The sequence below is a fragment of the Phascolarctos cinereus genome, unplaced genomic scaffold (genome assembly GCF_003287225.1).
Source record: "Phascolarctos cinereus isolate Bilbo 61053 unplaced genomic scaffold, phaCin_HiC Scaffold_5;HRSCAF=322, whole genome shotgun sequence".
Lineage (NCBI taxonomy): Eukaryota > Metazoa > Chordata > Mammalia > Diprotodontia > Phascolarctidae > Phascolarctos > Phascolarctos cinereus.
Genome location: NW_027555958.1, coordinates 411,588,939 through 411,615,071, shown reverse-complemented (window position 1 = coordinate 411,615,071; position 26,133 = coordinate 411,588,939). Strand labels below are relative to the sequence as shown.

Here is a 26,133-nt window from a genome sequence, read left to right as displayed (position 1 = left end):
GACCATAATCTTTTTGACAGAAATTCAGTCTCTCACTGACAACTGCCTAGTGGGCATCTCTACTGCGAGTTGCTTCAAACTCAACTTGTCCAAAACAAGAGTTAGATAACACAGAGCACAAGAATTCAAGTCAGGAAGAGTTTCTACTTCAACTGCTTACTATATATATGATCCTCGTCAAGTCACATAACATAACCATCCTCAGCCTCAATTTCCTCATCTGTAAAATAGGAATAATATTACCTACTTTATCAAATTATTATGAGAATCAAATTAGATAATATCTGTAAGGCATTTTGCAAACTTTAAAGCACCATATTAAAGTTAGCTATTGTCATTATTTCTTCCTAAGCTTAAGCAAATTTCCCTATTTCTTTCAAGGACACCACCAATCTTCTAGGCACCTGCATTTGTAATGGGTCATCCTTTTCTCTCACTGACCCCCTATTTATAGTCAGTAAACAGCTAAATCTTGTCAATTCTTCCTCCACGGCATCTTTTTGAAAATCCCTCCTTTCCACTCATTTAGGCGACCACCCTAGGTTAAACCCTCATCATCTCTTACATGGACTACTATCATAAGCACCTAGTTATTCACCTTGCTTCCAGACTCCTCTGTAGTCCATTATTTTCCTAAGGCACTGGGTCTGTGTCATTTTCCAATTCAACAACCCTAAGCAACAACCTATTGTCTCTGGTTGATATAAAAACCTCTTTTGTCTAGCATGCAAAGACGTGTACAACCTGAATCCAAACTCCCTTTCTAGACCTACTTAATGCACATACCACACCCACAACCCTCTGTGCACTTTAAGTTGCAATCAAAGTATACATGGGCATTGTATCATCTTTATTTTCTGGAAAGAAGTCTTGCCTCCTCAACCTTTCAAAATCCTCATCTTGCTTCAAGATTCAGCTCAGGTGTCTCCTATATAAAACCTTTCCTGAGCCCCACATTCTCTCCTCAAAATCATCTTGTATTTATTTTTCTCTGTATTATGATACATCTTGCCAGTGGAAAATAAAAATCTTGGGGAGGGGGCATATGTTTTTGTTCTTGCATCCATAATCCCAAGACAGACAATCAGTAAGTATTTTTTAAAATTCTTAGTATGTGCTAGACACTATGGTAAGATTTGGAAACTCAAATCCAAACAAAAAGAGAGTCTTTGCCCTCTGAGAACTTAATATTTTTTTGGGGGGGAGAGAGTTTAGTAATTTCTTACTATTTTCCAGGGTGAGGAGACAACACAAAAAAAGAAGCTAGAAAGGTGGGAGGGGACAGGAGGGAAAAATCTAGAGTACTGCCTACTGAGAAATGAAGAAATGGCTGCTCTGGTGCTCCTCTTAAATGGAGGATCTAGGAGGAACCATCTAACCAGAGGGAGGGGTGTCAGGTGAGGACAGTACTTTCAAGGTGTGAATTCTAGCACTGAAGAGATCTTCCAGAATAACGAGGTTTCTGGGGGCAGAGTGGAGAGGTTCAGAGAAGTGGCAGCCTAGTACCTTGTACACATTATGTATATAACACACATTTGTAAAATTGAATTGAAGTCAGTTTCAGATTATTTCCAATGATCATTTGTGCATAAAGAATTCCATGAATGGGGGACAGCTAGGTGGCGCAGTGAATAGAGCACCGGCCCTGGATTCAGGAGGACCTGAGTTCAAATCCGGACTCAGACACATAACACTTACTAGCTGTGTGACCCTGGGCAAGTCACTTAACCCCACTGCCTAGCCAAAAAAAAAAAGAATTATATGAATGGACAGATAAGGTGAGTCAGTCATGTAGTGGAAATGAGGGATAACAGACGGTTGGCTCTGAGTGTTGTAAAGGTATCTTCATAACTTTAAAACACAAAATTATAAACTTAGAAGTGAAAGGGGCCCCTTTCTCATTTTTTAGATGAGAAAATTGAGGTTAAGTGATTTGCCTGAGGTCATGCAATTACTGCCACAGGGAGGATTTGAATCTAGGTTCTCTGACTCCAAAATCACTGTTCTTTCCAATGGACTGAACTGTCTCCAAGGAAGATCTCCAGGGCATTGGAGAAAAACTTATGGAAGCACATGAACAAAAATTTCACAGAATCAGAAGACGTTAATGGGTCTGGTTCTGCCCCAATAGAGGAAGAGCTGCTATCAATGAGATCACTGATCTATCCAAGAACAGACGCCGGGAACTGCCTGTGTCCTTTACCCCGATCATCCATTTAGTTATTTTCACTCTTTCCTGGAAGTCAAACCGTTTAATCCCATAATTAGTCTTTGAGATCTTTTCCAAATCCCTCATTGGCTATGTTCTTCAGGTAATGAGGTACCTTCAACTTTCTGGCAAGGGAGACCAGAGGAAATAAAGTTTAGATGCATTAATGGGTCTGGAGCCAGGAAGTCAAAGGCATGATCTAATCTGATTTGAGCAATGTTTTAGTTAACCAGCCCAGAGCACTCCCCAACCATCTGAACTAGACCTAGAGAAGCTGGTAGTAGCAAATGAATGGATGCTGACCCCTTTTGACTTCATTTATTTTTCCATTAGTGCTAACTATTCACCTGTGTGATAGTAAGATCAAACTTAGAGAGAGACCGAAGGCCCGTAGCTAGATGCTGCCCTTGACACAAGGACATGTTTCTACAAGTTCTGAAGGGTCCCCAAAGAGGTCTCCCCAGAGCAATAGCAACGTTTAAGATTTCAAACCCTTCTGGCCTGTGTGGTTACTGGCAAAAAGAGTCTAGCTGGTTCTGGATGAGTACCCCAAGGTCTGGAGGACCTTGTTCATCGGCAACCAGAATTTTACTACCAAAAGCAGCTAGATGCAGGAGTGGGCCTAGAGTCAGGAAGGCCTGAGTTTAATTATTTAAAAGTCTGTTAATCACTAAATTGTTAAACATTTAATTGGTTTTAAAGTGAAAGGATGGGGAGAGGCTTAGATATAGCATCCACATCCTTCTCCCTAGGCCTGAGTTCAAAGGAAAGTGTGTGAGTTCAAAGCTGGTCTCAGACACTCCCTAGTTGTGTGACCCTGGACAAACTACTTCACCTTTGTTTGCCTCTGTTTCCTCAACTGCAAAATGGGAAAAATAATAGCACCTACCTCCCACAGTTGTTATGAGAATCAAATGATCTAATAGCAACAAGCATTAAATACCATATGCCAGCGCATTGTGCTAGACACTGGGGGAAGGGGGGAGGGGAGAAGAAAGGCAAACGACAGTCCTAGACCTTCAGGAGCTCATAATCGAATGGGGAGAGGCAACATATAAACAGCTACGGACAAACAAGACACAGACTGAATAAATTGGAGATAATCAACAGAGGGAAGGAACTAGCATTAAGGAGGATATGGAAAGGCTTGTTGCAGGTAGTGAAATTTTAGCTGGGACTTGAAGAAAGTCAGAGAAGTCAAGGAGGCAGAAGTGAAAAGAGAGAACATTCCAGGTATGGGGGACAACCATGGAAAATGCACAGAGGGCAAGTGGAGATGGAGTATCTTGGAATGCTGGGACATATGCAAAAGAGGATGACTAGAATGTCAAAGGGAGTAAAAACCATGTCATGGCTTCATATAGATTAGCTGAAGGAAGTAAGGATGTTTCACTTGTAGAAGGATATAACAGGAGGGACAGAAAAATCATCTTCAGGAAGCTGTTAAGTGGAAGAGGGTTTAAATTTGTTTTACTTAAACTTTAAGGCTGAACTAGGAGAGGAGTGGAAGTGGCAGAGAGACAGATTTGAGATTCATATAAGGAGCTGGAGGGGAGGGAGGAATGCCTACAAATTACAGCTGTCCAAAAGTATAATAATGGGTTATCTCAGAAAGTGAGGTCCCCATCACTGGGGAATTGGGGAGGTAGGTCTTCTAATTGAATGAACACCTATTAAAGATGTTTCTAACAACAAGAGGTTGGAGTTAGAGACTTTCCCCAAATTCTAAGATATTTTGAGTCTAAAAGATTTCTAAAGTTCTAAGCAAAAGTTTCTGATTCTATGAAAAAAAAATATCTCAAGGATAAAGCACAAGGCTGAGTCAGGAAGGGTGGAAGGAATTGGTTCCTTGAGGAACTCCCTGGTGGGACATTCTTTGTCAGTAATTCTGGGTGAATCTGCTATGTATCACCTATAAAAGTAAATATAAGACATGGTCCTTAAAATGCTGCCTTTTCTACGAGAATAACTCTGTAAAAGGCTTCTTTGGCAGTAATTCAACCATGTTTGGAAACTCTCCTAGTTTTTTCTAGGTGACTGTCATACCACCTCTACAGGTATAGATACAGCTATAGATACATATGGATATAGATATATACACACACACATAGATATTAATATATTACTATTTATATGGTTATTCATGTCATATGCAGGAACTCAATAAATACATGTTGAAATGATTTGCAAAGTGGGATCTCTGGATTCAAGTCTCAGGTCTACCAGTCTGACATTTGAAACTCCTGGGGCTTTGGTTTTCCCATCTATAAAACAGGGGATGATTATAGCAAAATATTTTTTAACTCTGTGGCATTAGAAAAAAGATCAATTCATCCATAAATTAATTCTGTGTTTTCCTAGAGTTTAACATAAGAACATTGACAGTCCTTCTCTGGATGGAGAAACTAAAATCCCAAGGACAGCAGTGATAAAGAGCTTAGAGTCAAACAGGACGCTTTTAATCTAGTGCTCAGGATACTATGGGTCATTTCTCTTGAGCTATGGCATGCTGCCCCAGGGCTGTGTAACACCCCTGTGGCTCCCTTGAGCACAGTGAGGTCACTGTGCTACCTGGGTAGTTTCTTTTTCAAAAGTAAAACATAATGGTCAGATCGAGACCCCTTGGATTATGACAACTTCTTGGTCATGAAACCTGAAAGCCAACTTTAAGGAAGCAACTTGGCTCTTGGCTCTTAAGAACAAAGTGGCTTTTGTTGACTGTTATTTCATCTGTTACAGTCACTGAGCATCTTGAAGACCATGGAGTCTATCTATCCTTCTGTATATCCTGGCTCACACATATTCACCCAGAATAACTAACAAATAGAGTCCCACCAGGGAATTCCTCAAAGAGCCAATTTCTTTCACATATCCTTTCTCCCACCCCCAGACCTCCTCAGATTACCAAATCACAACTTAGCCAGCCACAGCCCACATTCTACATTGCTCCCACGGTCACACAGCAAGTTTAATTGTTAAATTGGTTTTAAAATGAAAGGATGGGGAGAGGCTTGGAGATATAGCATCAGCATCCTTCTCCCTAGGCCTGAGTTCAAAGGAATCTTAGCTCAGAGCCAAAGGAGAGAATAGCAGACTTAATGTACCCCAGCTCTAGGCTGGCTCTCTCTCTCTCTCTCTCTCTCTCTCTCTCTCTCTCTCTCTCTCTCTCTCTCTCTCTCTGTCTCTCTGTCTCTCTCTCTCTCTCTTTCTCTCTCTCTCTCTCTCTCCGTCTCTCTCTCTCTCCTCTTTCTCTCATTTTCTCTGTCTCTGTCACTTTCTCTCTTCCCACAATTCTCTGGCACATCTAAGCACAGCAGGGATTGCTGGAAAACAGAGTCTTTGATGATGTACCCTCCCTGCTGTGAAGACTAATGCCTTCAAAGAGGGCATCCTGCTACGTTTGGGGCTGCCATGGAAAATTTGACTGCAGTGTAATTAGACAAGAGAACTGAAGTTGAGCTTAGTGTTTCTAACACATACCTTCCTCTGTCCTCATGGGAGGTTGACCATGGGGATGAGGGGGTAGCAAGATGGAGAGAGAGAAAAGGCAGAAACGTTGCCTTTGAAGAGCAGAAAGTTGCAAGAGTATACAATAGTCCATTAACTTTGATGTCAGTTGTGAGAAGCAAGAAAATTTAAAGGACATGGTGAAGGCCAGGCAGAGCCAACCACTGGGTGTGGGAAGGAGGAGGGAGTTGGTTCCTGGACTAGATATTTCACTGGTATCAAGGAACTTCCTGCATGGAAACTTATCCTATAGGTATAAATCCACAGCTCATCTGTGGCTTACAGTCTTGCAGAATCACCTGGGTAACTGAGAAACGAAGGGTCTTCTTGAGGATCATACAGCTAGTATGTATCAAAGGTAAGACTTGAACCCCTGTCTCTGATTTCAAGGTTATTCCTCAATCAGGAAGGAATTCCTCAATTTCTCATGTTGCCCTTCTAATTAGTCTTACCAATGGCAAAACAGATAGCCACCTATGTGTGTGACTCAAAGGGTTCCAGGATCATTCCAAAAATAGGTTTTGGTGTCATCACTCCCCCAACCCAACCCACTCTAACTACGCAGGTAAAAACCCCAGAATTTTCTCTTTCAGAGTTTGTCATTCATGTGCCAATTTACTCCTGAGAGAGATAATGCCTTTAGACTTTATAAGCTGAAATAAATTGATAGCTAGCTGAGAGAATAATAATAATACCTCACATTTATATAGTGTTTAGTATGTGCCAAATGTTGTTGCTAAGCACTTTACAATTATTATCTCTTTTGATCCTTACCACAACCCTGTGAGGTGCTATTATTATCCCCATTTTACAGATGAGGGAAACAGGGCAACAGAAGTTAGGACTTTCCCAGGTTCACACAGATAATAAGTGTCTGAGCCCCTATTTAAACTCAGATCTTCCTGTTTCGAGGCCCAGGGTTCTAACCATTGTTCCGCCAATCAGCACCCAACTGGAAGAGGAGTAGTGGTGGCTCACATTTATAGAGGATTTTCTATATAAAGGAAGCATGGACTAAAAGGGAAGAAGACGTAGATTCAAGTCCTTACTCTCAAGCTTTCTAGCTTAAGACAAGTAACTTCACCCCCTCTTCATGCCTTGGGTAGTCTGCTACCTAGGATTAACAAGTGAGTCAGTGCTTCTCAAAGGTTGTACTGGAAAACATTAGATGTTATGTTACTGCACATAAAAGAAAATCTATAAATTATTTTGATTAATATAAATTTTACTTACTCAAAATATTTAGTATAGAAAGTACAGAATTAAAAAAATAACCTGCATATTCATATATATGAACCTCAATACATAACACACTGTGAACACACAAAGAAATCAACAAAGAGCTACTCTTATTAAAGGGAAATCGAGTCACTCAATTCTCCTATAGTTACCAACTTAAACGTTCAGTGTGCCACAATTTCTCATAGTAAATAATACTGTAGCAAGAGAAAAAAAGTCTAAAAACCCTTTAATTAAGTCATAGATGAGATTAAATGTAAAGTCATACACGTGGATTAAAAAAATCAGTTTCACAAGTATCTGATGTTGTTAGACTGTAGTTCATCTGAAGAGGATGTTATTATGGACTGTAATTATCAGCAGTGGGATGAGGCTGGCCAAGAACTCTAATGAAATCTTGGGACTAAGGAGGTGAAAGTTCTGTAGTACTTTGCACTAGCCCCTCCCTCAGATTGGAGAGTGGAGAGGAGTTCCTTACAGAACCTACATTTAGAGAGGGCAACCAAACTAGCCATGTCTTCATTTGCCACCAGGTTATACTCCTCTGGACTTGTCATCATGCCTCCCTGGGGTACCTTCCTAGCCCTCCTTTTCAATTTCCTCTTGTGTGCTGTTTTACCCTACTAGAAAATAAGCTTATTTATGGCAGAGACTACCCTTTGTCTTTTTTGCATGCCCAGCATTTAGAATAGTGCCTGGTACATAGTAAGCATTTAATAAATATTTATTGACTGGCTGATGACTGATTGGTCAGATCATGTCCAATATATTCTCTTTAGCCCTGGGTAGACTGATAAAATGTAGAGGGTTTAGAATGGGGCAACTGGGATAGTGGTTGGACTTACGATCATTGCATAAGAAGATCATTTGAAAGAACTAGAGATGTCTAACATTGAGAACAGAAGCACTGGGGGAAGGGAGTATGACATGATAGCCATCTTCAAGTATTTAAAAGATTATTACATGGAAGAAGGATTAAATGTATTCTATTTGACCGCAGAGGATAGAACCAGGAACAGCGATTGGAAGTTTCAAAGAGGAAAATGTAGGCTTAATGTAATAACATCCTAGAACAATTCCATCTTCAAAGTGAAATCGGTTGCCTTGTCAGGGTATAATAATGATAGCCAGAAATGATACAGTGCTTTAAGATTTGGAAAGTGCTTTACACATATTATCTCATTTGATCCTTATAAAAATCTTATGAGGTCGGGCCTTACAGATACTTCTTGCTTTACGTAAATTTTCATTCCACAATTTTGACTTTACATAAAGAATTCTGAAAAGTCTGCATTCCAAAAAAGATTACAAAAATTTATTATGCAAAACAGATCCTGTATGATAAGATACTGTATGATGCAAGCAGCATAAACAGTGTTGCGAAGCTAAGAAGCATCTCTAAGTCAGTTCCCCCACATCTGTAGACAGTCAATGACACTGTGCCTCTCCCTGTGTTCAATGGAGATCCTTAGATTTTCACCATGGCTCATGGCAAACATACTCTTGAGGGGAAAATTGAACCATTTCGTAAGCATGAGCCAATAGAGTTGGAAATGAAAATAAAAATAATTAGAAAATATGAAGTAGGATAAAATTGTCACCAGTAGCACATATACTGACTGAACAACATAGTGAAGGATGCTGTCTGGATAAAGGATCATGCAAAAGGCAGTGCTTGTATGAAGTCAACTTATCTGCTGAAACCAAGAGAAGGTGCCGTTCTAGAGATAGAGAAACTATTAACCATGTGGTTAGAAGATCGGAGTCAGAAAAAATACTTCTTTAAGCTTGATGACAATTCAAGCCAAGGCTTGAAGCCTCTTTGAAGATTTAAAGGGAAAGTATTCTGAAGGAATACAGGTTTTTACAGCAAGCAGAGGTTGGTTTGCATGATTTAAAAATTGTGTAGGATTTCATAATGTGCAAGTATCAGGAGAGGCTGCTAATGCAGATACTGAAGCAGCAGAGATGTTCCCAGAATTCCTGCAAAAAAATAATAGATGAAGGTCCCTATTTGCTGGAGCAAATCTTTTATGTAGACAAAACTGGCCTATTTTATCAAAGAATGCCATCTCAAACCTACATCTCAGTGGAGAAAAAAAAATTATGCCAGGCACAAAGTTTTAAAAAATAGAGTTACTCTTCTGCTTGGAGGGAATGCACCTGGGATTTGCAAATTAAAATTTGTTTTTGTGCACCTCTCAGAAAATCCCAGAGTATTTAAAGGAAATCAGCAAGGCAACAATACCTGTGCATTATTTTGCTAACCCTAAGGCATGGATAACCCATATCATCTTTGAACAATGTTTTATGTACTGCTTCATTCCCAAGGAGAAGTTATATGATGATAATGGAATCCCTTTCAAGATTCAATTTATTTTGGATAATGCCCCAGATCACCCTCCCCATCTGCATGACTTTAATGAAAATGTAAAAGTGGTCTACATTCCCCATAACACTACCTAATTATTACAACCTACGGGTCAAGGAGTGATTGTGAATTTCAGAACATATTATTTACTTATTATATTTTCCCAAGCAGTTGCAGTTTTGAATACAGATAAGAATTTGACATTGAGAGATCTATGGGAAATCCAGTAATATTTACCATGCAATCAATAATATTGTTTAGGCATGGGAAGATATAATAGGAACACATATAAAGAGAGTTTATAAAAAAATGTGCCCCAAGTTCATTCCCAGTTTTCATGGATGTGACAAAGCTAAAACTCAAAGAAGTGAGTAACAAGATAGTAAATTTAGCACAGGAATTAGAGCTAGAAGTGGATGAGAATATTGTGGGGGAGTTGATTGAGTCCCATGGAGGGAAAAAAAAAAACTGTCGAATGAGGATTGAAGCTGTTAGCTGCAAAGATTGCAGAAGAAAGGGAACCTGAGGCTGAATCAAAAAGGTTCACAATGAAGTAGTCGGCAGAAGTATTTCATCATTTGAGTGAATTTTTTTCTTATATTGAAAAGATGGCTCCAAATACTTCAAGATTTTTAAAAGTTCAAAAACTGGTTGAGGATAATATTCCTTGCTGTCACACATATAAGGGGAAAAAGAGAGCCGCTCTCAAAACATCTCTTGATGGCTTCATAAAAAAAAAAGTGCAGCCAACCAACTAGTTATAAAGACTAGGTGCAGTGGGTCGGGAAGGGAAACATACTGCACACCTATATTATGAATTCTTTAGCACTAATCTTACCTTTCATTTCATAATTCAATTTATTCTCATGATACAGTATTTAATATATCTGCATTTTAGCACATTTTGTGATTTGGATAAAGACATTATTTTGTGCATGCTTTTGTTATATAGGCCAAGTGAAGTGAGTGGATTGGGGCAAATTTGCATTACATAAAAATTGTTTTACGTAGAGGTCTGTGGAACTGTCCATATACATCAAGCGAGAACCTTCTGCGTTATTATCAACCTCATTTTACAGATGAAGAAACTGAGTCAGACTTGCACAGACTCATAAACCTATTAAGTATCTGAGGCAGGATCTAAAATCAAAAGTTCCTGATTTCAGCTCAAACACGCCTGCCTACTGCACAGCCCAACGGGTTTTCTCTCACTGAAAGTCTGCAAGCAAAGGCTGGATGATCACTTGAAGTGTGTGTATGTAAGGGGTGGAAGGAAATTTTGGTCCAGGTTGCAACAGATGACTTATAAGTTTCCTTTCAATAGCAAGCCTTTGATTCAGTGAAGTCTAATGGGGGTATAACATTTTAGCTGGAACTGAACATTCAGGTTATGACCCTGTATTTTAATTCTAGTGCCAAAGAGGAGGTCATCATAAAAACTAGAAGACATTTTGCTTCTTCAACACCTTTACATAAGTCAGTTGGTATCATACTACACAATGGCTGGCTTTTGTACTAGAGTTCTGTGTCGGATTACATTCCTGGTAATTTGGGACTGTACAATGTATGGAAAGAACACAGTGGGAGGGGACATACACACTGGAAGAAATAGAATAACTTTCTCAACAGCCTCACTAATTTTATTATCTGTGTCATAATTTTTGGGCTCCAGAGAGAAGAAGAATCAAATGGTGATCACTAAAAGTCAGCACTGGATCACTAAAGGCAAAACATGAGACAATTTAATTTTCCTTCCTTCTTTTTTTAAAGAAATGGTTAGTAGATTAATAATCAGGAAAATATTGTAGCTATAACACATCTTCATCTCACCAAGGCATGGACAAAGCTTCTTAAGACATGTTTATGCATAAGATAAACATATATATATATATATATATATATATATATATATATATATATGTGTTGTGTGTGTGTGTGTGATGTGGGCTGGATAACAGTTGTTTAAACAATAGTAATCAAGCATTCAAATTAATGGAATTGTCAGTCTTAAGGGAGACAGTGTGCCCCAGGATTATAACTTTGGCCCTGTTGTGATACAGAAGGGTGCTTGCAATTTTTCAGATGACATAAACCAAGGAGGAATGACATACACTAGATGACCAATGAAAAATTTTGAAAGAAAGTGACAAGGCTAAAATGGCAGTCTAAACTATGATGTATTTCTTTGTTTTTATAACATGCCAAGGTGGAAATATGTTTTGCCTAACTTCATATGTATAATGGGTATCATATTCCTTGCCTTCTCAATGTATGGGGGAAAGGTGGAGGGAGGGAGAGAAACTAGACTTAAAACTCTATCTATCATCTATCTATCTATCTATCTATCTATCTATCTATCTATCTATCTATCTATCTATGTGGGTGAGTGTGTGTATATATACATATATGTGTTTGTGTATATACACATACACGTATGTGTGTTTATGTGTATATACACACGCATATATGCTTGCATATATACATACACATTATATATACATATATGTACATAAATAATACACACACATACATACAGGCACACATATACCTTGGTGTAAAGTAGATACTTATTAAATACTTTTTGATTAATTGATTGATTGAAATATGCATCTGAAGTCCTGCATTTGAATTACAATATGAATTGTTCAAGTACAAATGGGGGAGGAAAAGTCCTTGGAGACTGGATTTGACCACGTGCTCAGTATGAGCCAAGAGTATGATGTATTTGCTAAAAACGCTAATCCAATCTTAGGCAGAATTAACAGAATTTTATTCTGTACTAGCAGTGTCCATATGAGGGCAACCAAGATGTCAAAGGACCTCAAAACCATATAGCATAAGGAATGCTTATAGGAATAAGTGATGTTTAACCTGGAGCAAGGAAGACTTATATTAGTCATGACTGTTTAAAGTGCTGTCATATACGAAAGTTCCTAAACTTATTGAAAACTACTTGAGGACAGGGGTCATGCTGTTTACCCTTTCAGTTTTCTTAGTATCTACAGCAGTGTTTTGCATGCAGTAGGATTTGAATGTGTGTGTGTGTGTGTGTGTGTGTGTGTGTGTGTGTGTGTGTGTAATAAATAAGTGAACAAGCTCTGTGTTAGCACAGAGAACAGGTTGATTAGATTGATAGGCAGACATTATTGGGAGGCATATTTCAGCTCAATACCAAGAAAAAGTTCTTAACAAGTAGAGATACTCAACAAAGGTGGAAGTTAGTGAGCTTTTCATCGTCACGGGAAGTATTCAGGCACCAGCAGAGAGTGCTTGAAGTTTTGTTTAAGAATTAGATTAGATTATCTGTTAAGTGCTGTTCTATGTTTAAAATTCTATGTTTTTCAGTCAGTAGATATTAGAGTTGGAGGGTGTCATAGTTAACACTCCTTGGAACAGGTCTTTCATAGTCCTCACACCTACTAGGTCCTAAATAAATGGTCACTGAGTTGAATAGAATTGGGAGATCCATTTTGTTACATAAAAATATTCTGGTATTCACAGGAGAAATATATGACCTGTATGATTAATGATCAGCGTACTTCCTTCCCCTGAGGTCAGGACAAGAGGGGAAGCTATTAGGAAGAATTCCTAATGGTATTTTGAGATGTTGTAGTGTGTTGCTAATGGACATTTGGGAGCATTTTTCTATACAATTTTAAGCAGAATGTATATAACAACCTCTTTTGGAGACCGAAAGTTGTACTCTCCAAAGGCAGATTTAAGGACTGAATTAAATGATTTACTCATTGCTTCTTTAAGTCTGATGATTCTGCTGATTTAAAAAAAAGAAACTGAGGAAATATGGAGGCTAAATGAACATTTTAGGTGACAAATATTCATGGATTCAAAATATATTCTGAAAAGTCCACCCAGAACACTGGACATTAGTTTCAAACATGGAATTCAATTAAAGTTCCACTTATTTTCTTTTCAAAGTGCCTACTATGTGAAAAGCAATTCAGAAGTAGGCAGAAGAAATTACATTAAGGAAAATATTAACTTTATGTACAACTAGAAAAGGTGAATTGGTCACGTAGTAAAAGCAAGACATAATCAATAGACTGTGTGTACCACTGGTATCCATGAAATGTGATGTGAAATCTAGAGGAATTACTGTTGATTGAATCCCCTCTTCACATCAGAGGATTGATGGAAGTGGGGAAGGGAAGGGAAGGGAATAAGCATTTATATAGTACCTTCTATGTACCAGGAACTATGCTAAGCACTTAAAAATAAACATTTTCTCATTTTATTGTCATAACAACCCTAAGAGGCAGATACTATTATTCCCATTTTATAGTTAAATAAACTGTCCAAGGTCATGCAGCTAGTAAGCGTGTAAGGCCAGATCTTAACTCAGATCTTCCTGATTCTAGACCCAGTGCTCAATTCACTGTGACACCTACCTGCCTAAGTCACAGAGAAGGCATGGATAAGTTGCTTTCAAGGGATTACCTACAATGGGGAGATTACAGATCCATCAAAGTATGTATAAGGGAAAATACTGAAATCTTAGACTACTGGACTTAAAATAGAGGGTAAGGGAGAAAACCACCTTCATAGATCTGCCATGCCAGACATCACTGGGTACAACATTTATGACAAAGGCAGAATATCAGTGGGATGGAGAGGATAAGCAACTCTGAGGGAACATTACCCAAGAAGAGAAACAGATGGGATATACCAGAGAAAAGGAGCATAGGAGAATCACTGGATATGACATAAATTCAGGTGAGGAAATTCACAAACCTTGGGAAATATGGGGAATATTTAACTGAGATTCAACAGAATGAGAGGCAGAATTGTTGTGATAGGAGCATACTCTGAACTATGGGCCAGAAGAATGAAGACAATAAGATTTTTAAAAAATAAAAAAATAAAAACTTGGAAGGGAGAGATGACAGTGTTTGGTGACAGGAGCCTTAAAATACTCAGACACATCCTGGAACTCTCTCCATGTTTCAGGTTGAATAGCTTTGAAAATTTTTTAATAGTAATCACAATCTTTAAAAGCTAGAGTAAAGGATGATGGTGAAGCCATTATTCTGTAGCTCATTGTGACCGACCAGGGGAAACTGGTTTCTAAAATAGAAATAATGAGCAGTGTAGGAGGTAGTGACATTATGTCTTCATATTCAAAGTAGATAAGGAAGGAAAATATTGGAATAATTAATGCACACCATGGCTTTTTTTTTGAGGGGGGGAGAACAGTAAATGACAGGTCAATCAACAAATACTTATGATATGCTTATGTCAGTGCTAAGTTTTGCGGTATAAAGAAAGGCAGAAGCTGTCATTTCCCTCGAGGAACTTATACCTTCCAATTGTTCAGTTGTTTCACTCATGTCCAAATCTCCATGACCCCATTTGGGGCTTTCTTGGCAAAGATACTGGAATGGTTTGACATTTCCTTCTCCATTTCCTTTTACAGAGGAGGAAACTGAGGCAAAGTAAGTGACTTGCTCAGGGTCAACAGGAGAGATAATATTTAAATAAATAAGCACATTTAAGATATATTTTGAGTAGAAGGAAGGTAATCTTAGAGGAGAAAGCTTAGGGAGGGGAGGATGGGAAAGGGGTACCATGGAAGCTAGAGATTCTAGGAGGTGGAGATAAAGGAGAGAGCATTCCAGACATGGGGAACAGCCAGTACAAAGGTACAAAGATGGGAGATAAGAGAGTCCTGTGCAAGAAATTGCAAATAGGACCCTGTAGTGGGATTGTAGAGTATATGGAGGGAAATAAAGTATAAGAAGATTTAAAAGGCATGAAGAAGCCAAGTCACAGAGCCCTAAATTCCAAACAGAGGACTTTATGTCTGATCTGAGGGGTAATAATGAGCCAGAGAAATTTATGAAATAGGGAGTGTGATAATGGTCATAGCTACACTTTAGGAAAATCACTTTGGCAGCTGACTATATTAGAGTAGAAAGACATGGAGACCAATTAGAAAACTTCTGCAGTAATACAGGTAAGGGGTGATCAGGGCATAAAGTAGAGTAGTAGCTGTGTGAGTGGAGAGAAGGAGACATGGGAGAGATGTTACAAAGGAAGAAACAAAAAGAGAATGGATTGGTTGTTTGGTGAATGAGAGCAAACAGTTGAAGACAATACTGAGGATGTGAACCTCAGTGGTGATTGAAAGGATAGAGGTATTCTTGAAAATAAGAAGTTGGAAAGAAGGTTAAGAGTCTTAACCCTCTTAAGATTTTGAGGAAAAGATGATGAATTCTATGTTTGACACGTCAAGTTTGAGATGCCTACAGGACACTTAGTTTGAGATGTCCCATAGTTGAAGTGCTATGAGACTAGAGGTCATCAGAGAGTAAGTTTGGATATTTCAGTCTGGAAATCATCTACATAGATGATAACTGAAGAAACAGAAATTGATGAGAGCACCAAGTGAGAGAGTATGGAGAGGAAAAAAAAAAAAGAGGGCCCAGGATAGAGTCTTGGGCTAGTGTGTGACAACAGTGCAGAGCTAAAAGAGGTCAGAGAACACATAGACAGAACCCCATGGCCTAAAACTTTACAGAGGAGATATGCCTAAGAGGAATGAGAAGTTCTCAAAAATGAAATTCTAATGACACAAAAGCAAACAACTCTTGATAAGTAAGAGCAAAGAGTGATCTTCTAAAGAAACTAGTGTGAATTACTGAGAACTTTTTGAGTAACACAGAGAAATGAGTCAGTCCATGAATAAGCCTTTAATAAGCACCTACTATGTGTCAGTCCCTGTGATGGGGACACAAAGAAAGCAAAAAGTCTGCATCTTTGAGGAAATCCCAATATAATAAGGGAGATAACATGCAAATAACTATAAACCAACAAGCTAGAGGCGGGATAAATAGGGAATAATCAATAGAGAGAGAATTCTAGAATTAAGATAGATTTAGAAAGGCTTCCTTTAAAAAGCAGAATTTTAACTAAGACTTGAAGGAAATCAGGGAATCCAGGAGATGGAGAGGAGAGAGAGAGAGAGCATTGCAGGCAGGCGGGCAGCCAGAAAAATGCCCAGAGTCAGTGTCAGCCTTGAAGAAGATCCAGTCTGCCCTTTTTTGTTGTTCAGTCATTTCTGTGTCTAACTCTTCAAGATCCCATTTGGGGTTTTCTTGGCAAAGATATAGGAGTGGTTTGCCATTTCCTTCTGTTGCTCATTTTACAGATGAGGAAACTGAGGCAAACAGGGGTAAGTGATTTGCTTAGCGTCACATAGCTAGTATATGTCTGAGGCGAGTCCTGAACTCAAGGAGATGAGTCTTCCCGACTCCAGGCCCAGCACTCTATCCATTGTGCTGATCTGCCCTTAGCTCTGTTTTGTTAAAAAAAATTTTTATCAATGACTTGGATAAAGACATAGATGGCATACTAATTAAATCTGCCTGTGACACAGGCTGAATGACAGTCAAAAACCAAATATCTCAAAAGGCTAAAATGATTATTTGAATTAAAGTACAATTTAATACATATGAATGTAACATTGTGAATTAATTATACATGTACAGAATGAGGGGACACACAGATGACAATACTCTTGTGGGAAAAAAAGTGTTGCCTTGGTGTGAGTTTTTAGTAACCTTTAAACTCCACAAGAATCAATAGTATGACACAGAAGTCATAAAAGCTAATAAGATTATGTGGCACATTAATAAAGGCTCTTAATTTAGAGTTATCCAAAAGTAGGATGGGCTTCCTTCTTCAGAAGACAGTGAATGGGTTTTACATGACTGCCCATCATGACTGCTTCTCTGAAAGTGGACTTCAGGAAGAGGTTACAAAGCCACTTACCAACAATGCTTTAGAGGAAATTTCTGTTCAGGTATGGTTTGTCCTAACTAACCTCTGAGGTCCCTTATAAATACGAAATACTCAAATTCAATTTACTTTCTCCATTTTGGACATGGAAGAGCAAATTGAGGTCTTTAGAAAACATTCATTGGTCTTAATGGCAAGAAATGGCTCCCCTCATTATTTAAAACAAGTCACTCTGCACTGTTGCTCATCATGGTCTGTGCTATCACTAAATAGAAAACACCTCCAGGAAAGAAAAGGCAAAGAGAGGTCCTAAAAATGGAAGGTCAACCACAGTCTCTGATTTATAAAGATACAGGGTGATTAATGGAGAGGAGGATGATTTGGGGAATGTTGGAGAGGTAGAGAAGAGTTCTCTGAGTGGTCACTGAGTCCCTAATGAAGGAAAATAATTGTAAAGGAGAAGGCATGACTATTTGTGGACCATTTGTGGAATCTGAAACATTTTCTTCACAAACTAAGGGTTCCATCTTTCTCCCCTGACCTTATCCCTGTAAGAGCTAAGTGTAATAGTGGATGAAGTGCTGAATTTGAAGTCAGGATGACCTAAGTTCAAACCCTGTCTGAAACCCTTATTAGTTGTGTGACCCTGTGTAACCTCTCTGCCTCAGTTTTCTTATCTGTAAAATGGGAATCATGATAGCAACTATCTCACAAGTTGTTATGAGATAATATATGTAAAATGCTTTGCAAAACTTTAAGCTCTATATAAATGATCTCCTCCATTATCTTCTCACTTTTATATTAAGCCGCCTTACACCCAGATTCTCCCTCAGAAGAATAGGAAGAATATTAGACATTCACCTTGGAGAGAATCCATCAGCCCTGTATTATATTAAGCTGAAAACTTTGAGACACTTTGGGGAACAGTAGATACTGTCTGGGACCTGGGCATTTGGAATACTTGTGGCTAGCAGCTCTGGTTTCAATCCCACCTCTGACACTTACTGTTTGTATAACCAGGAAAAATCCATTTAAACTCTCTGAATTTCCACTTTCAATTTTCTTAATAGTAATATAAGGGAAATACACACACACACACACACGTATATATATACACACACACATATATATACACACACATGTGTGTGTGCATGTTTGTGTGTGTGTTTATATATACTGTATATTGAGAGGGAAGAGCATAACCATGAAGACATTATGAACCCATCCCCTATTCCTTTTTAAAGGGGTTCAAGGTAAGAGTGAATTCTAGACATTCAGGATTTCATTTGCAAATCATCAATCAATTAATGAATAAGCATTTATTAAGCACTTATTATGTGCTAGGCATTCTGCTAAGCTCTGATGATACAAAAACAACAACAATAAAAAAAAAAACAAAGACAAAACAGTCCCTGTGTTCAAGGAGCTCACATCTGAGTGGAGATTTTATATTCTAATATACATAGGAAAGTCATTCAGTATGTGGTGGAAATTTTGCCAGGTGGAGGAAGAGACCCCTTCCAAACCAGCATCTTACTAGATTCTGGTCCCTTCAGATCCACTTAGAAAAATTCAAGTCCTGCTCCTTCAGTTTCTGAAAAATTGACTTCCAAATAGTATCTAAGCACCTGGATGTATGCTGAGGCACCCAGAGAGGAAGAGGGCTGTAGAAACTTTGCTTCCCTTCAGAATCCAGCTCCAACTTTGATCAGCTCTTGAGGAAGGAGGGAATGGAGACATGTGTGAAGGGGGAAAAAGAAGGAAAAAGGATAAAGGAGAAATAGGAATGAAAAGCCTGAGCAAATTATAAGAAGATACATATGATGGTAATTGTGACTATTTAAGAAATAGCTATGAGAGAGAGAAAGAGAGACAAAGAAAGAAGACAGAGAACGGTAGGAGGAGGGAGAGAGAGAAAAGGAGAGGAGAGAGAGAAAGGGAGGGAGAGAGAGAAAAAAGCTAATGGGAAGATAATCACATTTGCAGGTGGAACAGCAATGACAAAAGCCGAGTATAGAAAATGCATTATGGGCCGGAGGGCGAGAGAGTGTCCTGAGATAACGGAGCAGCCAGCTGCCTGTCTAGATCCTGTCTGAAGGACTTGGAGAAGGGTGAAAAAGGGATAACGAGAGCTATAGAAGACAGGACAAGAAGGAGGGGTAGGGAGGGTTCGGGTGATGGACTTTATTGCTTAAGCAGACATATAAGCAGTGAGGACTTCTGGATTTCACCTGAGGTACTGATGTTCCATGGGAACTCTGGCTAAAGACACCAACTTTTGACCAAGCCATTTGGTCTTTCATTACCAGGCCTTCGCCTCAGCCTCTCAGCTACTGCCGCAGTGTTGATTTGGAGCTAGACCTAAGTCCCCATCATGGATATCCAAACAGCTGCGGGTCACCCCTTTTCAGCTTTATTACCTGGGATGAGTGAGAATGGACCTCCAATGCTCATGCAGACATTAAAAGAGACCTCTGCCAATTTCAAGAAAGCAGAAATTGGCACACCATCAATATGTGGGGTGAGTCAGCTCTTATGCCTGAGGTCTAGTCGTGAAAACCAATGATGCTGTCTGCCAGGCAAGACACAATCCAATTCCATCCCTATTGTGGAATCGTTCTGGGGAAGGCATAGAGAGGAGTAGGGGTAGGCTGAGAGAATCCTGTCCCCAATCTTGGATTAAAAGGAAAGCAGTTGGTTTGTTCAAAGTGTCGAATGTGTGAAGATCGCTAACATATTGTTCTCACTGGAAGTGGGAGGAGGTGAGAACAAGAGAACAATAGAACAGTAAGAGCCTGGAATAGGAAGGTGATGTTGAATCAGAATGGAGACGATGTCACAGATCTGTGTGTAGAGGATGCTTCCTCACTTTGCTAGTTTGCTGCCTCTTGGAATAAAATGGCTGCTTTCCGAACAGCACAGAAGCAACCATCATTGCTGTCATTTTCCATTCTGTAGCTCTTTAAAGTTTAAAAAGTATTCTACAAATATTTTCTCATTTGATCCTCACAAAACCCCTGGGAGCTAGGTGCTCTCTCTCTCCGCCTTTCACATAGGAGGATACTGAGGCAGGTAGAGATGAAGTGATTCACCCAGGGTCACCTATCCAGTAAGTATCTGAAGCAAGATTCAGGCTCAAGTCTTGCTGATTCTAGACCCACCATTCTATCCACTGTACCACTTAGGTTATGGATATTCAACAGGAACCCTCCTGCTCACATCTTCCAGAATTGAGCCTTTTTCACCTTCCAGTGGACTGGTTATTTTTCAGAGTTCTCGCCTTCTGATTTCCTCCTTCATTTTGGCCCATCAGTCTCCTAAATTACCTGTTTTAACATTTCACTAAGAAGAAATTTGTCTTTTCTCTCTACTTTGGTAGTTTCATAATAAAAAAAAAGACTATTATTTACCCAAATTTATATTGTATATACTTTCATGCATAAGAAGCATGTTGTTTCAAGGCAGCTAGGTGGTGCAGTGGATAGAGCACCTGCCTTAGAGTCAGGACAACCTGAGTTCAAATCTGACCTCAGACACATAACACGTACTAGCTGTGTGACTCTGGGCAAGTCACTTTACCCCAAATGCCCCACCAAAAAAAAAAGAAAGAAAGAAAGAAAGAAACATGTTGTTTCCCCCAACAGAATATAACTTCAGGTCAGAGATTTGCTTCCTTTTTTGTGTTTCTAACTCCAGCACTTAGGAAATTTCTTAGTATACAGAAAACACTTAATAAGTGCTTGTTTATTGATTGATTGATTGACCTGAATGGATTCTGATCTTGATTTTACACATATCTCAGGCCCATGGGTACATTTTTTATTTGACAGCAACTACAATGAAAAATTATAGCCTGATAATGTCCCAATGTCCCAAATGATCTGAAGAGATGTGGTATATAACCCTCTCCATTCCTGCCTCCATTTTTTCTTATTCTGTTGTTTCAGTCATGTCTGATTCTTTGTGATCCCATTTGGGGTTTTCTTGGCAAAGATATTGGAGTGGTTTGCCATTTCATACTGCAGCTCATTTTACAGATGAGGAAACTGGGGCAAACAGGGTTAAGTGACTTGTCCAGGGTCACACAGTGAGTAATTGTCTGATGCCGGATTTGAACTCATGAAGATGAGTCTTCCTGATTGCAAGCCTAGTGCTCTATCCACTGAAACACCTAACAGCCTTTCCTTCATACCCTGATGTTTTCATGTAATCCAATACCTCTTTCTTCCTTTATATCTTACCATATTCATCCCCATTTCTCTTCTTGGGGAGATTTAAATTTCTCCTAGTCATTTCATCTCAAAAATGTGATATTAATGACAGGCAGATCTGTAGTGCTCAGGGTTAAAGGCTATCAGTGTAAGCTAGTAAAACAATAATTGCCACACCACATTGGACCAACGGCTCATCTAGTCTAAGATCCCTTCCAACCATAGGATCATGGAGAGTACCTCCCAAAAGGCATTGTTAATCTCTTTGATAGCAACCAAGGATAGGAATATATCTCTAAACATCCTAATTTCTTCTAATAACAATAATAATGCTGGATTATCAAGAAAAATGGCCATGCTTTCTGTTCAAAGATTTTCATTACAGCTTTGTAGGTAGTTGCAATAATTCTGAAGAAGTCTAAATGACCAACAACATGGTGATGGCTAAAAAAAATGTAGTATGTTCATTAAAGCCAACAAATATGAACAATAATAAAGTATTCTAGAAAGAAGTTTATGAAATAATGCAAAGAAAAAGAAGAACATGCATCAACCATGACAACATAAGAGGGAAAATAAATGAGGATGTATGGATGAAGAAATAATATGGATGGAGACTTAAAGAAAGCAACTGAAATGCTGTTGTGTTACTTTTTGCACCAAAATTAATTAATTGCCCCAAACAGCTCTTGTGGACCAGCTGTCTGGACCTAAAGGAAGGTCTCTGGGGTTCCTCCCAGTTCCAATCTGTGCTCCTATAAACCTAGAAAAAACTTTGGAGAGGGTGAAGGAATGGCCAAAGACTATTGCTTTGTCACCACTGTGTTTCGTAGCCCCCTCCTTTCTGAACTTCACAAGGTAGAATCCATCTAGAACTCTTTGCACTGCTATGGCTCTTAATCAGTGTTCTTCCCCACTGGAACTCTCTGAAGTTTATGACTGTTTTGATCCAGACATAATAACTCAGATTTTCCAAAGCAGACTTTCATGTAACTGTGGTTAACTTTTGCTGACTTAAGAAGTCAGAGTGACACAGCAGAAATGGGGCTGGATGTGGCATCAGACGACCTGGGTTTGAATTGGGGAGCAAGGTGGTACAAAAGAGAGAGCCCTAGACTTGGAGTCAGGAAGACCCAACTTTAAATACTGCCTCAAATACTCATTAGTAGTGTGTTTCTCTGCAAATCACTAACCCTCCAACAACAGCGTCCTCATCTGTAAAATGGTGATTATAATAGGACCTATCTCATAGACTTGTTTTGCTGATCAAATGAAGTGCTTTGCAAACCTTAAAGCTACATGATGCAATGGACAGAGCGCTGGGTCTGGAGTCAGGAAGATCTAAATTCAAACCCAACCTCAGATACTTATTGTATGACCCTAAGCAAGTCACTCAACCTTTGTCTGCTTCAGTTTCCTCTTCTGTAAAATGGGGGAAATGAAAGCACCTCATAGGATTGTGTTGAAGATTAAATGACATAATGTTTATAAAGCACTTAGAACAGTGTCTGGTACATAAGTAGGTGCTTTATAAGTTCTTATTCCCTTCCTCCTAAAGCTCTCTATATACACAAGTTCTTATGGTCATTGTTGAATTTCAATTCTGCCACTTGCTTAGCCATGTGACCGTCAACATGCTGCTTAACTTTTCTGGACCTCCATTTTCTTATCTACAAATGGGTGGGTGGGTGTTGCACTAACTTACTTGTGAGGTCCCTTACCACTCTCAATCCCTGACCTTCTCTTCTGAGATGTTAGGAGCTAGTATCATTTGAAAGAACATTTTGTTTCTTTGGCATTTACAAGTTCACTGCAGAAGAAAGGCAAACATGAGGTTCTTTCCCCCCCACCTCCTAACTCATTAAATAAGATGTTTGGGAAAAACCAGACCTAACATTGATTTCCCATAATGCCCCAATATAGATCATTAGCTGGCAATCAGCCTGTTTTCAATTCAGTTGACAGACTTCACATTCAGACAAATTTCAATCAATTTCTTGAGATCCGCTTAAAGAAACAGGGCAGATGATCCCTGAATTACATGAAGATGCATTGCTCCCTCCCCTTTTTGTTCATCTTGTCATGTTATGAGGGAAAACTGTAGTCAACTTTGTCTGGAACATTTATTATGATTTTTTTTTCACAGAGACTCATGAAGCTTATCTCTCCTACTTCCATTATCCTCATGGGAATTACGTTTTTTTTCCCTTCTCTTAGCAGTCATTCCATTATTTTATTAGCGTCCAAAATGAGACCTCATAAGCAGTGATGATCAGAGAATCATGGAAATTAGAGATGGAAATGACAGATTAGGTCTTCTTGTCTGTTTCCTGGGGCTAATGTTCCTGCCAGGTTGTAACTCAGTGCTTTACCCTGGCTCATTTGAGATGACACCAACTCTAGGTCCTCTACCCTATCCCTTGAGGCACTGGGCTCAATCTTAGGACTGTCCATATATCAGCAAGGAAAAATGAAGAGTGTTTGAATAATTACCAAGCCAAATTAGGCTCATCCCAACATGCTTTTTCTCTGAAGACAGACTAAGTGGCAAGGGCTATGAAAAAACAAACAAACAGATAACTTGGGTTCAAATCCTGTCTCTACTATTTGCTTTCTGTGTGAATTTGGGTAAAGGTCTTAGCCTCTCTGGGTCTTGGGATCCCCATTCCAGTGTTTTCCATCTTTTAATTATTTCCTTTTTATCCTGTATATAGCTTGCTTTGTATTTATTTGTTTGCATGCTGTCTTCCCAATTAGACTGTAATCTCCTTGAGGGCAGGGATTGTCTCTTGCTATATATAAAAAATAAGATATTTTCTAGATCTAAAATGAGAGTTGAACCAGATGACTTTTAAAGCTCAGATCCTTCTACCTCTAAATTGATGCTTGTCTGATTACTGCCTTGTTACCATGATTAAATAACTTCACCCCCCTGATTCTCAGTTTTCCCTACCTGCAAGTGGGGATAACAATTATTTGTACAGGGTTGTTGCAAGGATTAACTACAATTTAAAGCATTTTACAAACAACGGAGTCCTCTATAAATACCAGACATTGCTAATATCTTTTAACTTCAGTCAGTTTGGTGAGTCAGTCTAGATGATTCTGGTCAAAGAAAAAAAAAATCTGCTTTTTTAAAAAAATGTATCTTCTGTTTTCCTTAGCAACACAGTTTTAGATCCAAATGATCTAGAAAATTGTTCCAACACTTGGAATTATATTATTTCTTCATCCTCAGCTATCATTAAGCTGAGAAACTCAGAAAGAAGATAATCCACTTAATGGTTCAAATTGAAATGCTGGATCAGATGGAATTAAGGAAAAAAGAAAAAAAAAGGAAAGCAATTTTAAACAGCCTTAGTCTTTGTTCAATGTAGAGCAAACAGATCACCAGTAAAGAATGACCACCACCCAGCTTGGTGTCTTTCCACCACTGCCCCTCCCCCCAATCCTGAAGTAATAAAATTATTAAGGTGGCATTTACAGACTTTAACAGCCTTTTCCTTGGGGCTGTGAGCTAAACTCTCTCCTAGGAGTCAGGAAGACTTCTTCAGATACTGCCTAGCTGGGTGACCCTCAGCAAGTCACAAACCTCTCTCTGCCTGTTTCCTCATCTGTGAAATGAGGATAATAATAGCCAAGTCACAAAGTTGTTCTGAGGATCAATGAGGTAATGGACATAAAAAGCTTTATTCTAGCTTGTGAAGCACTACATAAATATGTGTGATTTGTCTGAATAATTCAAGTGGGTTCAGGGATAAAAGTAGAAATGCAGTGAAGCTGAAAAGAGGTGGCCTAGCATAGTGGAAACAATACTGCATTTAGGGTTAGGAAGACCATCTCAATTAAGTACCCACCATATACCACGCACTGTGCTAAGATCTAGGGATACAAAAAGAAGTAAAGCACAGGCCCTGCTTTCAAGCAGCTTATAATCTAATGGGGGGGACATGCAAAAAAAAAAATATATATATGTGTGTGTGTGTGTGTGTATGTATGTATATGTGTATGTATGTATGTATGTATATGTGTGTATACATCTGTGTATATACATATATATATATATATGTTTGCATATTGTCTCTCCCATATATATACACACACACCACACATACACACGAAGCTATATATGGGATACACAGGGAATAATAAACCTTGGAATTTAGAGAGGTTAGAGAAGGCTTCCTATACAGAAGTTAGGATTTCAATTGGACCTAGAAATGGTTGCTTAATTTCTCTAATTTCCTACTCTGTGAAATGGAATCAGTAGCAACCATCTGACAGGGTAATTCTACGGCTCAAGTACAATAATGAAGGGAAAGCTTTGTAAACTGTAGAGTGCTACATAAACGTCAGCCACTGGCATTATTGAATTGGAGCAAGGCTTTACCATAGCTGCACAGACAAGGCCCATTCTACTTCCAGGTTAGAAAACATTCTGACCCGTTTTGTGTTTCCTAACTTTAGACCATCCTACTCTTAGTTCTCAACAATTACCCTCTCTGGAATGTTCGCCCTCTTCAAATAGCTGCATCCATCTGTCACGTCCCAACTTAGTCATCAGTTGGCCAACTTCTGAGAGTCAAGTTCTTTTTCTTCCTTCATCATAAATCAGTCCCTTGAGATCTTCAATCACTTTTATTGCTGTTCTCCAAACTCTTACCCATTTGTCTACATATTTATTGCTTTGAGGGGCTCTGAACTATATTCAATATTCTAGGTTTGGTCTCACTAGAATCCAATAGAGGAGGCCAATCTTCGACCTCAGGGCTGTGATTCCACAGTCTTTACCATGGGAAATTACATCAGTTTCTTTTACCGTCTTGTCAGGCAGCAAGCCC

The 26,133-nt window shown here is 38.9% G+C and overlaps 1 protein-coding gene across 5 annotated transcripts in view; it reads right to left on the bottom strand.

Annotated features, from left to right (window-relative positions):
• ASTN1 (astrotactin 1) overlaps positions 1-26,133 on the bottom strand; it is a 441,904-nt gene that overhangs the window by 185,959 nt on the left and 229,812 nt on the right. The window lies entirely within an intron of this gene.